At 41.5% G+C, this 14,395-nt stretch overlaps 1 protein-coding gene across 2 annotated transcripts in view; it reads left to right on the top strand.

The window, feature by feature from the left end:
* Sema5a (semaphorin 5A) overlaps positions 1-14,395 on the top strand; it is a 417,057-nt gene that overhangs the window by 48,070 nt on the left and 354,592 nt on the right. The gene's annotated exons all lie outside the window — the stretch shown is intronic.

The following is a 14,395-nucleotide window of genomic DNA, read 5'->3' as shown; positions in this document are numbered from 1 at the left end:
CTCAGTAGCTAGGTTTATAGGCGTGAGTCACTGGCACCCGGCTGACAAGTCTCTTCATATCAAACTTTGTTTCTCCAACCTGGACAGATTCTGCTGCTTTAAAATCATGGTGCTCTTAAATATGAATGGACACATGTGAAGAATGCATCTAAAGCCAGTTTTATAGCTGTAACCTTTTGGTTTGAAAACCCAGAATGTTTTACGAACACTTACTTTATTTATTTTTAAGTTTCAATAGGAATGTGTCAGATTTCATATGAATACCATGTAAATGAATTCCAGTGTGTTTTGTCTCCTAGATTTACCATTCAGAGCCATTTTTCTCTCATCTGTCCCTGCTATTCCTGTGCCCAGAAGAAGAAAGAAATCCTGCTTTTCTTCTCTCTCAGCAGGCCCAGTTCCTCTTGCATAGAAATAATTCCTTTGTATCTTCATTTTTTCTCTCTTTTGAATAATTTTACATCCCCTGAAAACAATTTTGTATCTTCATTTTTTCTCTCTTTCGAATAATTTTACATCCCCTGAAAACATTCTATCTTAAAATTCTTTACTAAATTCAAGTAAAATGAAAGCTTCAAGCATATTAGAAAGTCTAGTGGCTGGAGAGCTAACCTGGGTTAGAATATAAATATTCTCAGCCATTCAGGTCACATACACATAGAGAGGAGGCATGTGTCCTATTCTTTTGCATAGTTCCTAAGAATGGAAAATTGTAGATTAGAAACAGTCACTAACTGTCCATAACTGAAGGAGTTGAGATTTCATCCCACTCAAAAGTTAATCCTATAGATGCTGGCAGAAGACCCAAAACTACTGGTCTGGATACAAAGAACATTGTTACTTACAATAGAGCAAACAGCATGAGCTTCGTGCTTGCCTGGGACATTCATCGGTTCCTAAGCACCCACAGGGACATAGGTGAGCAGTGAGTGTGGAGTGGATTTTACAATAGCCAATGGAGGAACCCTCAAGAAACTCAGGTCCTTTGTGATGGCTACAAATGATCTCACCCAGTTCCCCCTGGAATAAGACATTATCTTCATCCTTCACATTGTAGACAGGCTCCATATCTGTCTTCTAAAATGACATCCTTGAAAACATCGTCCAGGATGCTGCATGTGCTTGGAGAATTCCCTACAAACACTTGCCTGGATTATTGGTGTCTGATTGGAAGCTTGAAAATTTCTGTGATTGTATCTACTTTTACCCTTACCCTTCTGATTATTTCTACTTCATTTCACAAGTTGTTTATCTCTGCTCTCCTCACATACTTCTGATTTCCTTCCTTCCTTCCTTCCTTCCTTCCTTCCTTCCTTCCTTCCTTCCTTCCTTCCTTCCTTCCTTCCTTTCTCTCTCTCTTTCTCTCTCTCTCTCTCACTCTCTCTCTCTCTTTTTGGTTGGTTGTAGGGCTTGAACTCTGGGCCTGGGTGCTGTCCCTCAGCTCTTCAGCTCAAGGCTAGCGCTCTACCAATTGCGTCACAGTGCCACTTCCAGTTTTCTGGTGGTTTATTGGAAATAAGAGTCTCACAGACTTTGCTGCCTGGGCTGGCTTTGAACCATGATCCTCAAATCTCAGCCTCCTGAGTAGCTAGGATTACAGGCGTGAGCCACCAGCACCCAGCTACAGTTCTGATTCTCTTCTTGTTTAATTATATTCACAACATCTGATGTATTTGCCTCTTGGCCTGCACAAATCCCAAGGACATTCATGTTACAACTTAGCAGTTTCCTAAGGAGAAGTGTTGGTTGAATGAGCTGATGAATAAGTGCATTTTTTTATTAGTGAAAAAGAAAAATGTGTAGTACTGACTAGTTGTGCTGTTAATTCAGTGGATAAATAAAGGAGGAGTAGCAGAAAGTGTTCCTAAAATGCAAGTATATTTTTGTTGATCCTGTGGCTTGAACTCAGAGCCTGCCCTTGTGCTCTTTTGCTCAAGACTAGTGCTTTACCACAGTGAGCCACAGTACCACTTCTGGTTTTCTGGTGGTCAATTGGAAATAAGAGTCTCATGTTTCTTGCCAGGCTGGCTTTGAACTGTGTTCCTCATCTCAGTCACATGAGTAGCTAGGACTATAGACATGAGACTCCAGCACCCAGCTAAATGTAAGCACATTTGCAAATTTATTTCAGTTGCAAATGTTAGCCAGACCTTGTGAAGTTGAACAAATGGTTAGATTTCCACTTTCTTAAAACGCATCCCACATTGGAGCTAGCAGATGGTTTTGCCACCCCAGGGGAGTATGTTCCCTGACTCCCGACCTTCATCCGTTTGGTGCTGGTGGTGTCCTGCTGGAGGTGTTGGGTGTGAGGGCGCTGCCACCAGGCGCTTGGGATAACTGATCGTATCCAACATGTGAAATCAAACACTTTCGGTGGTATTTCTGCAATGACTGGCTTATTTTTTGATCCTACATGAGCTGGACACAGGCCACATACTTTCCTGCTAATTCATCACCTGCCTCTATACTTAACATTTCAAGTGCGTTTCTCTTTCCTTTACTGTGAGAACAAATTCTCAGGTAAAAACACACGTAAATTACATCTTTGCAACAAAAATCTGTAATATTCCTTTTGGACTGGCAAGTCAGAAAATTTTAGTAAGAAATTGTGTCTCTCTTACTTGAAGAATAGAGAGACTATATTCAGAAATTGAAGCTAATCTGTTAAAGTTTATTTCACAGTTTTTTCCATGGTTAGTTCAGGTAAGGTCAATAGCTAAACTGGGGAAAATGAGTAAAATTCATATAAATGGGATACATGTGGCCATCCACTTTCAAATGTCAAAAGTAACAAAAGCAAAGCAAAGCAAAAAAGTTTGCTCTTCTAGGCACTGTTCTGCAACTTCATTCTCTCTTTAGAATGGCTGATCTTGAGCGGTTGCCTTGGATCTCTCCTCACCCCTAGGACGGCACATCCTGTTGGGTGTGCCGGTGTCCTTGGAAGGCTGGCTGTTGGGGTGTGAACTCCCATCCCCTTAAGTTCAGCCTTGCCCCTTCCTGTGTTAGTGCTTACCACAGGGACTGGTCCTTAGGAGGGGCTCAGCACATGTATATTTAATGATGAGATCTTCAGACTCTATTTCTAGATACGGTATTTACTGCAGGCAAAAGGTATAATCTTTTTGCCTTGGGGGATTATAAAGTGAGGGGTTAAGGAGCTGCCTGTAAGAGTCAGCTTCTCCACCTCAGAACGTGCTAGCTTCATTTCCTGTATGCCTAGAGTACTCTCCCTTGAGCAGGTGACTCCTGTATTTGCATCGGCTTGCTCCCTGCACTCACTCACTGGTGGGTTATTCCTGACCAGGTGGGGCTCATCTAGCTCAGATTTTGGTCACATTAAGAATTTTCACAACCATTAAGCAGGAAAGACATAATTTAAGATATCCTATGAATACTTTGATGTTGAAGTAGACATGTACAAATATTTTTCTTGACATTTTTAGATTTAACTTCAGAATAATTTTCTTTTTCCTTGATGGTACCAGGGCTTGAACTCAGGACCTAGGCACTGTCTTTTAGCTTTTTCTGTCAAGGCAGATGCTTTATTACTTGAGCCATATCTTATATCACTTATGGCTTTTTGGTGGTTAATTGGAGATATGCATCTCATGAACTTCCCTGCCCAGGCTGGCTTCAAACTGTGTTCCTCAGATTTGAGCATCCTCAGTGGCTACAGTCACAGGCCTGAACTACCTGAACCTGGCTTTAACTTTAGGATAAATATTTTAATATATATGATGCTTAATAATTTTGTGATTAAAATGTCAAAGGATACATACACACACACATATACATATATATATACATATATATATATATATATATATATATATATATATATATATATATATATGCAAGAACTCTGCACATTTTTGCCATGTATTTTTGGAAGCAGAATTGTTTTGTATGTGACTTGAAGCCAGTAACATATGTGGGTCTATATAACAAATTACTTGCTTGGGATATACTTGTTTGCTTGATATTGTAGTTAACCTGTGGCACTTACTATTTCCTAGCTGCAAACAGGAACATGTTTTGTCATCTAAAAGATGATGCTTATGACATTGTACAGAACTTAAAGTAAGAAGATCAAGGACAGGGGCTGGGAAGGTGGCTCAGTGGTAGAGTGCTTGCCTTGCATGCCTGAGGCCCTGGGTTCGATTCCTCAGCACCACATAAGCAAAAAGAAAAAAAAGCTGGAAGTGGCGCTGTGGCTCAAGTGGTAGAGTGCTAGCCTTGAGCTGAAGAGCTGAGGGACAGCGCCTAGGCCCAGATTTCAGGCACTACGACCGGACCCCCCCCCTCAAAAAAAAAAAAAAAAGAAGATCAAGGACAGATCATAAAGTCTGAAGTGCTGTGCATATCTGAGGTTGGTAGATGGATTTGAAGAAGTGGGGATAAACCTAGTCATCATGATGTACCACACCGATCAGGGCAGGGGATGCCTGGGTTGGATAGAAGGCATTAGGTGAGCAGCCATCTGGGGAACCACTGGCCTAGTGTCACCAATGAGTCCTGAACAGACGTTCTCTCAAAGGCTGAATCTTTGAAGTTCACTTAGGAAGCAGAGATTATGTTTTTAGAAAGAGCGGTAAATCCATTTTGTTGATTGTATACTTCATTGTAGAACAAATACTAATTTGCCTTGAAATTGCATTTCTGTGGTCTTGAGTTTGAAATTAAAACTGACCTTGTCTCCTTTCTGCCTTTCCTTGGACTCCATAAGTAAGCTCTGTGATGTCAGGATTGCATGTTGAACATGGCTAATTTGCTATTCTCATAACACCTGATTAATTATACTGAGGAAAAAAGCACAATGGATTGTTGTTGATTTAGCTTGGTTTTGTTTAAAAAGGGAAAATTAAGATCAATTTTATGAAAAATATTTGAATATATAGGCACAGAAAAGAACATAATCCAGTCATATGAACCTGTATTAAAATAACTACAAATAGGCACTATACTGAACACAAGCAAAAAGTAGAAGGTTATTGTAACCTTGATCTCTTAAACCATCCAAGATGCTTTGAACTTGGATATTTTAAGAGATGAAACCAAACAGATAATTTGTGCTCAGAAAAATACTTTCAAAAATTTCCATTTCTAGAAAGATCCATTCTGAGTGTGTCACTTTATATATAAAACTGCAACCTGCTGATAATGCATCAAAAGACTTAATACCCTAGGTCCTCTGAATCCACAGCATCTACCTGTTAGACATTGAAAACACTTGGGAATTTTTCTTTTTTTCTTTTATTTTTTTGGTGGGGGGTCCGGTTGTGGGGCCTGAACTCTGGGCCTGGGCGCTGTCCCTCAGCTCTTCAGCTCAAGGCTAGAGCTCTACCACTTGAGCCACAGCGCCACTTCCGGCTTTTTCTTTTCTTTTTGCTTATGTGGTGCTGAGGAATGGAACCCAGGGCCTCAGGCATACAAAGCAAGCTCTCTACCACTGAGCCACCTTCCCAGCCCCATACTTGGGAATTTTTTTTTTCTCTTATCAGTGTTTCCTAAACAACACATTATAACAATTGGTTTCACAGTATTTCTCACTGTGTGAGGGAGAGGAATGCTGGTTCTTGGCTGATGCTATGACATTGTATGTAAGGAACTTGAACATCTGTAGATCCTGGCATTCAAGGGGGTCTCTAACCGCCCTTCCCCTATGGTACTGAAGGATACCTGAGTTGCCTATTAGTCATAGACAGCATAATGTTGGAAAACTCACCTTCAGGGCTGTAGCACAGCTTTCTTAGGGGGAAAACACAACACTATCTGTTTGCTTATTTGTAGTCAGGAGGAAAAGAACTTTAATCCCATTATCAAGGGATGTCAGGCCCTAATTAGCTTTTTCTTTTCTAGTTCCCTAGCCCCATGGCTTTCAATTCTGTTTTATAAATAGAAAGACTACACTGACATTCTCCTCAAAGAAATAATAATTTACTAATTAATAATTAATGTTGCTAGAGCTCCATTCTTGAGCAAAGTAGGCACGTAGTGGGGTAAGACAGAAGAAGCCATTTTGGGAAAAAAGTTGATGGTTCTGTAACTTTGAATGCCCTTGAATGCGTGGGATGGTGATAGTATCCCTTTCTTTAATATATTTATATATTAACATGTTTTGTTTCTGGGAGCAGGTTTAGATTCATAGCTCCATCGAGGAAAGAGTATAGAGATTTCTCTTGCCCTCTTTCCTGAATGCAAGACCTCTCCCATTCCTAGTATCCCTGTCATCAGGGTGCATTTGTTACAACTGGTCTGTCTACGTTAACACATCCCTGTTAATGTGGTTTGTAATTATGTATAGGCTGTGGTTTTGGATTAACGCATCATGATACAACTCCACCATTAGAGTAGCGTATAGAACAGTTCACTGCTCCAGAAATCCTCTGTTTTCCACCTCTGTATCCCCTTTGCATCTATGCCTGAATATCACTCATCTTTTTATTGGCCTTTTCCAGAATGTCATAGTTGGAATCGGATGGCATATGACCTTTTCAGACTGGCTTCCTTCACTTAGTAATATGCACTTAAAGTTACTTTATGTCTTTTCAGATCGGGTTCTTTTTTTTTTCAGTGCTGAATAGTACTCCATTATCTGGATGGACTACATTTTATCCATTCCCTTACTGAAGGATATCTTGGTCTTATTTTGGTATTTGTGAATAAAGGTGGAATCAAGAGAAGTTTCTTTTGTGCTATTTTTCTTTTAAGTAAATTTTTTTGTGAAAGCAGATGGAACCAGGCTGTTGCATACTGAAGGAGGAGCTAGGGTATTGGGGGGTTAGCAGGCGGTAGATATGCTACTTGGGTCTCCTGGGTTACCCTTTGCTCCAGCTGCATGGGATGGACGGCTGACACAGCAGGGGGGGGATCTCTCTGTATTGCACAAGTGCTTAATCATGAAAAGGCTGACAGATATACTCATGGAATCCCTGTCTTAGCATTTCCCATTTGTGTAAATTTAAGCAAATTTCTTAGTCTCTCTGACCTTCATTTTTCTCTTCTAGAGGAGGACTTGATAATACCTATCAGTCATGCATGCCCCTAGAAGTCATCAGCTAGTGATTGTAGTGATTATCCATGGAACTTAGGGCTGTTCTATTATCATCACATTTAATCATGAATGTTATTGCTTTTCTCCCCCCCTAAAAATAGGATCCCTGCCATAGATGCTTATTTTACTTGTTTACTGATGGATCCCCAGAGCTTATAGAATACAGTAGACACTTTGTAAGTGGCTGCTGAATGGACAGTTTTCCAAATGACCTAATTGGCCTTCTATCCTGTTCCATGGAAACAGAGTACCAGCCTCTGTGTGTGTGTGTGTGTGTGTGTGTGTGTGTGTGTGTGTGTGTGTGTGTGTGTGTGTGTGTGTGTGTGTGTGTGTGTGCGCGCGCACTCATGCATGAGTGCACACCAGTGGGTGCCAGTACTGGGGCTTGAATGTTCAGGGGAGAACATTCTTGTTGTCTTTGTGCTCCAGGCTTGTGCTCTTCCACATTAGCCTTGCCTCCACTTTTGGCTGTGTGGTTGATAGGCTTTTTTCTTTTGCTTGTGCCTTTTGTTTTTTGCTTGTGCCCACTTTGAACTGAGATTCTCAGATCTCAGCCTCCTGAATTGATAGGATTACACACACCTGCCATCAACACCTGGGAGAGAGAGTAGTGGCACTTTAGAGGAGACCTGATTAGAACAAAACTTTAAGTGATGGTAGAAGCTTACACCTGCCTTTGACGTGACTTTGACTTAAACCTGAACTTGTCCAGAGCTTGGACTCCTGTACTGACTTCAGTGTTGTACCAGCATGTATGTGTTTCAGGCCTCAGATTGTATGCAATTGTTTGTGCAATGAAATTATGTAAGTATAAAATGGCCTCAAAGCTGCTGGGCTCGGACTTATGGCTGGAACAAACAAGAGTTTTGGGTTGAGGCTGGTGCTGAGCTGCACATGGCCTGAACTTGCAGGTGGAGCCCAGTGAGAGAAACTGAGGCACAGAAGTCCTGAACGATGTCAGCACAGGCCGTGATCTTCAGTGGCTGACTCCTCATGGGAGGGTGGGGAAGCCTCGTTTCTATCCTGTTCATCTGTCACTGGGTTTGGACAGCTCTGGCTTTTCAGCTGCCCCATGAGGCTGGAAATGGGGACTAGGCAAAGTCTACTGTCAACTCTATTTCTCTAGAAGAAGATTGAAGGAAAGGCAAGCTGGTGTACAAGCGAGGACAGTGTCAACAGTGGCCACCTGCCGGCTGTCCCTTATTGGCTCTGAGAGGGAATTTGAATGAAAGAAGTCAGGTTCAGTGCTTGCCTGAAGTGCCTGGTTCTTGTCAGAGACACTGTCCCCTGGGAAGACCCCTTTACAAACCTCTGACCGGATTTACTCCATTGTGGAGCAGGGAGATCCCCAGAAAGAGCCCCACTTCATGGTGAGCCTGGGATTAGACCATGCCATCTGAGCTGTCCATGTGGGTCACTTTGAGAGTAGCATGTGACCCTCCACACTAGCCCTGTGAGAAGGATCTGGATACTAGCCTAAAGGGACTGTGCTCTTTTATTAATAACTGTGCATAAATATCATGTATCTGCTTTAACACATGGCATTTGAAAGGTTCGGTGAAAGGAGACTGCCACATGGTTCAGGCAGAAAGAGTTTATTGGGGAGGAGATTATTGGGGAGGAGAGCAAATTGCCAGCCTGCGTGAGATGGAGACATTCAGAGAGAGAAGAGAAGAAAGAAGAGGGAGAGAAGGGAGGAAAGCGGGAGTTGACTGTGGGTGAGTGGAATTATATAGGGAAAGGTGGGGGGTGTGACCACAGTGGAAGTGATCTCAGAGCCTGTTGGAAGGAGGCATTACCCAGGTGGCTCAGAAAGTGACCTCAGCAGATGAGGAAGTGACCTCAGAGTCTGGGATCCTTTCCTCATTCAGTCAAGTGATTGACAGTCAGGGGATTACTGGTTTCAGGCAGGTGAAGAGGAAGGGGGGAAGGGACAGTTCTCCTGGGCAGACTGAACAGCTTTGATATCACATGAAATCAAAGGATGTCCACGTCATACTTTTTTGCCTAAAATTATTTTATAAAATTCTTTTGCCAATACAGACAAAAATAATGGGGCATGTAAAATAAGCAAATGGTCTTCTATTTTCATTCTTATTCCCGACAGTTTGACTTACAGTGTCTAAAAGCTACAAGGTAAGAATTGGCTGTGTTGGAATGAAGCTTGTGGCAGTTTAAACAAGATGTCCTACCTTTATGTCTGGTTCTCTTTGCTTCATGAGGCCTTTTGTGAATTCAGATTAAAGCGTTTTTACTGAACCCCCTGCAAACAGCAGTAATAGCTGGTGGCTCAGGCATGTGATCCTAGCTACTTGGGAGGATGAGATCTGAAGGTCACAGTTTGAAGCTAGCCTGGGTAGGAAATTTTTATGAGACTCTTATCTCCAATTTATCAGCAAAAAGCCAGAAGTGGAGGTGTGGCTCCAGAGGTAGAGTGCTAGCCTTGAGCTACAAAGCTAAGGGACAGTATCCAGGTCCTGACTTCAAGCCCTAGTATCAGCACAAAACAAACAAAACAACAGTAAAAACAAATCCCTCTAATTCCCAGAATGTCCCTCAAAACATGTGGTTGAGGCCTCCTAGAGAAGAAATGTACTTATTCCCTTACTCATGTAACTGTAACCTCTCTGTACAGTATCTTTACAATAAAAAAAATTAAATAGTCCTTAACTGTGAAGACTTTTTTCTTTTTTTTTAAGTGAGTAGAAGGAAATTGATAATATGACATGTTAATTGAAATTATTTTGAGGCTATTAGTCCAGACACTTTATATACTTTTGACTATCTTACTTACAGTCTTCCTAAGGAATTCAGGCTGTTTGAACAATAGATGAGATTTATTCCCTCTTCTAATTATAAATCCCTGAAATATCAGTTTCAAAGTGGCTATTGATTGGATCACTTATGTATATTAGGGATCACATAACAAGGAAGAATAAACGAGAGAAAACAAACCATGAGAAAACAAACCATTATCAACAGACTGGAGCCACAGGTGTATTCGAGAAAGTGCTAAAGAAAATTCAATACCACATAGCTAAAAAGAAGAAATTTGGAGTGGTGCTTAAAATGGTACACTTGAAACAAATCTTTACTCAGGCAGCCTATTAGAAGGGGATTTGCACTTTCGATGACAATGTTAGGAATGATACTCCCGTCACTATGCACTTTGTAACAGCCATCGCTCTGGGAGCTGTCCCTCGCCTCCTCTGAACTCCACTCCAAGAACTCTTTCGATTTTTTAAGTGGCAAATACCTACTTCAGTTTCTAAGATTCTATTTGAATCTTTTGGACTATGTTATTTGGTTTTCCTGAAAGATGAGCTTTTCTCAATATTTCTGATGTTTAAAGTGAATATTGTTGATCTTCAACGTAATTCGCACTGTCTGGCAGCTCTGTCTGGCTGGGCAGAGTTTGTTTCCATCTCTGTGAATTTCTTGGGCTCCTCCTTGCCTCACAGAGGTTTCCAGAAGCATTTTGAAGTACATGTTTTTGTGGGATTGTTTTTCCTTTTGCCTAGTTTTACTTAAAAGATAAGAAGCTTTTGTATCCAGGACCAGCATAGCACCTGATATTTGTCATCATTACCAAAACAGGCTTTATGAAAAAGCTAAAATTTTGTTCTCTTTTGAACAACTTTCACTAAAACTCAAGGAATCCATGGGTAGCTCAGTTCTACCTTGAAGTCTGGATTCTTCCATTTGGACTGGAGCTGATGAAAAGTGCTCTTTGGATGTCATGGCTATGTGTTACCTACTTTCTGCAGGTCAGTACAAGCTTGCAGAACATGGTGGGTAAGGCCTACCATGCTTTTAGGTTGTTTCAGGAGGCCTAGTAGTAACAAAAACCCTAACCACTTCTCCCCTAGAGCTTACCACAAGGTAAGCAGCAACAGACCAAATGAGTCAAACCAACCAATCATAGCAAATTGGGAGAACAGACATTATTGACCATATGCTAGTGATGGGACTCTATTTAGGGGAATAGGGGAAGGAGAGAGGGAAAGAGATGAAATGGGAATAATTTTGAAATAAATTGCAACTGTGTTTGAAGATGGTGTAGGAGTCTAATGAAAACTATTGATGAATAGAGTTTGTGGGGGCAGGGAAAGAGAAAGCCAAGAGAGGGTTATTCTGATTCAATACTGTATACGCATCTGAAATATATAAATTGTTTGGCTCAATGAATGAACAGTTCTGTTGGAATCGTGGGCACCAGAAGGAGGGGGAGGGCTACTGAAGAGAGTGAATGAACTGAATATGAGAGAACAAGTTCATCTGTGTCTATGAGAACAGAACTGTGAAATCTATTGGTAATGTTTTTAAAGGGGGGAGTTGGGGAAGGGAAAGGGCAAGAGGGGGTGAGTGTGATCAGGATGCATTGCATGCTTGTATGGAAATGTCACGATGCCCCTCCTCTGCCCCTTCTGCAATGAATATGTCCTGCTAAAATCATTACAAAAAGACTGTTTACTTAAACACAATAAAAGCACAAGAAAATAGTTCCTATTAAAATTCATTTTAGAAAGAACCTTACAATCTCAACCTTTTTAACAAATAGCAGATTTTGAATGGTCACACGTCTTTTTGTTTTCAGAAAAGACATTATGGGCAAATTTTATTCTAGAACTTAACATAATAAGTACTTGTGACACACACATACTGTGTGAGAGAGCACAGAACACATGTATTTAGGAATTGGTTCACTTTGGACAGGTCTTACATACGTGTGACATTCATATGCCTAATACTGAAGCCAGTGTTCAGCATGTTTGAAATTAGTCATTGGTTTTTCTAACCTGAGGGCAGTACTGGCTAATTTGGCCACAGACAGAAAGTAGAAGAAGGTAGCATTGGAATATGAAATATCAAAATGACACTCTGGAGTTCTTTACACACCAGTGCAAACCACATACTTATCATCTGCGGTCATGTTTTCAGTGTCACATATCACAGGAGATGCACAATGTCCAGTGACATGATCTAGGAGAGGGCCCAGTTTTCTGTCATCGCATCTGATATGATATGGATTTATGTACCTCCACAGATTTTGCCTGTCTCAGGGAGCGTGAAGCCTTGGTTAACTCCACATGAGACTGGAGAAGGTTCAACGGGGTTTCAGCAGGTTATCAGGCAGTCATTTGCTGTTCTCTGCTTTTTCTGCTGTCCTCCTGTCACAGATCATAATCCCCCAGCAATTCGAATCACACAGGACAACCAAATTCCTTCCACTGAAGATGAGAAGGCCTGTTATCCCACTGTTAACCTCTACTGGAGGTCACCATCAGTGCAGCTGGATAAAACAAATGAGATAAAGAATTGAATATTCAAATGTTGTCATCTTCTAGCTTGTGAGCTTGACTGTTTTTGTTTCACAATTTGACCTATGGAGATTGTGTGTGTGTGTGTGTGTGTGTGTGTGTGTGTGTGTGTGTGTGTGTGTGTTTGTGTGTGTGTGCGTGTGTGTGTGTGTGTGTGTGTGTGTGTGTGTGTGTGTGTGTGTGTGTGTGTGTGTGTGTGTGTAGGTGTGCTGGTCCTGAAGCTCTGCCCTTTTTTTTTTTTTTTTTTTTTGCTTAAGGCTAGCACTTTACCACCTGAACCACAGCTCCCGTAGTTAATTTGAGATAGGAGTTGTTAGCCCAATGAGCTTAGCATGCTCCTTCTCCCCTTCCACAGTTGGTATGCTCCCTTCCTAGGCAACACGAGGGCCATTTACTAAAGGCAGTGAATAATCAGCAAACAGCCCACCTTTGCCTTGAGATGTCACTGGGGCAGCTACCACCCTAGAAGGCAGCAAGAGTCCCTTAGAGTGACCTTCACGTCTGGGCAGCTGCAGAGCCCTTATGTACTACTTGGGCAGCAGCCATAAATCCTTGTCTGCCATGATGTGATGAGCCCTGGTCCTCATGTCCACACCAGGGTCTCCACTGCCTAGCCCCATCTAGTCCCTCCTAACACTTCTAGGTTATATACATGACCTTAGACAATGGCCGGCGCTTCTTCTCACTCCTCTCTTGTGGGAAGGGGTCTTGCCGGTCCCTTTGCTGGCAATAAACCTTCCTTTGTTCTTTGTACCTGGATGTCTGCGTGGTTTTCAGGCAAAAATCTGATTTACACTATCAAGAGTCTCACGGACTTTCCTGTGCTCCTATCTAAGGCTGGTTTCTCTATTCAGGTGAACCGATCTCTGTCTTTCAAGGATTCCACAATATTTCTGGATCATATGGCACTTTCTCTGTGTCTCCTAACACTTCCACAAACCTTTTCTTCCTCACAGTTCCATCCCTCCTATCTTTTTCAGGTGGAAAAAGAGCCTGCCATTGTTCAGTTGGCCAATGTAGTCCCTTCCTGGGCAAATACTGAACTGGAACAGGGTCCCAAAAGGTACTCACTGCCACCTGGTAAAATGTAGTGCTCTTAGCTAGTTTTGTAATTCCAATAAACCATAGCGAATTGTGTTGCTATAAATCGGATTTGTATTATGCTAAAAACTTTCTGTGAAGTTTATGTTTAACTTAAAAAAACAAAGCCCGTTGTTTATCTGGAGTTCAGATTCGGTTGCAAATTCTGTGTTTCTATTTGCTGTAAATCTGGCAGCGATACCCAGGGCATCTGTGGAACAGAAGCTGTGCTGACTCCAGAGGCCCGTGCTTAGTGGGGATGGGGACAGAGGAGAGGAGGACCTGCAATGTGCCGACACAGCAGCTCCATTGGCGTCACCCATCTGGGAACTGGAGTAAATGAAATCCCAGTTAAATTGACGCTGATTTACCTGATCGCAATTTGTTTCTTTCTTAATGACAGCTTTAGAGTCAAGCATATGAACAGCTCAAATAATATTGCTGTATGAATTACTTTCTAATGATAGATACATTGATATGTCATAATGGATAACACATCTAATGCCATAAAGTCTACTGAGTTGTTCCTAGTACTTTGCTTGGAACGTAAAGTAATTCTTCTGTGGCATTATTAAAACATGCTCTTTAATTACACATTTGCATTTAGTGTCATTAACATCGTCAAAGATGCTGAATGCTGACTGTGATAGCTAGCAAGCTCTCTGTTTGCTTACAGCATTTCAGTGCCATGCTAAATAAGAAATGGTGATTTAAAATAAAGAGATCACATAAGGGACTTTTATATGGTCCTAACTGTGGGAGGCCAGTGAAATAATGGCAACAGCTAATTATTGTTGACATATTTGTCAAATGTTTGTAAGAGCTGTAAACACAGCTTTCCTTTTCCTTAATGGAGGAACAAGGAACACATCCTTTGCTTTAATATTTAGGAAGAAAGTCTTCTCAAAGTTGCCAAGTTGGAAATCTGTGGTTGTAACAG

The sequence above is a fragment of the Dipodomys merriami genome, unplaced genomic scaffold (assembly GCF_024711535.1).
Source record: "Dipodomys merriami isolate MVZ:Mamm:240054 unplaced genomic scaffold, mDipMer1.0.p SCAF_32, whole genome shotgun sequence".
NCBI lineage: Eukaryota > Metazoa > Chordata > Mammalia > Rodentia > Heteromyidae > Dipodomys > Dipodomys merriami.
This window is presented reverse-complemented; position numbering and strand designations above follow the sequence as displayed.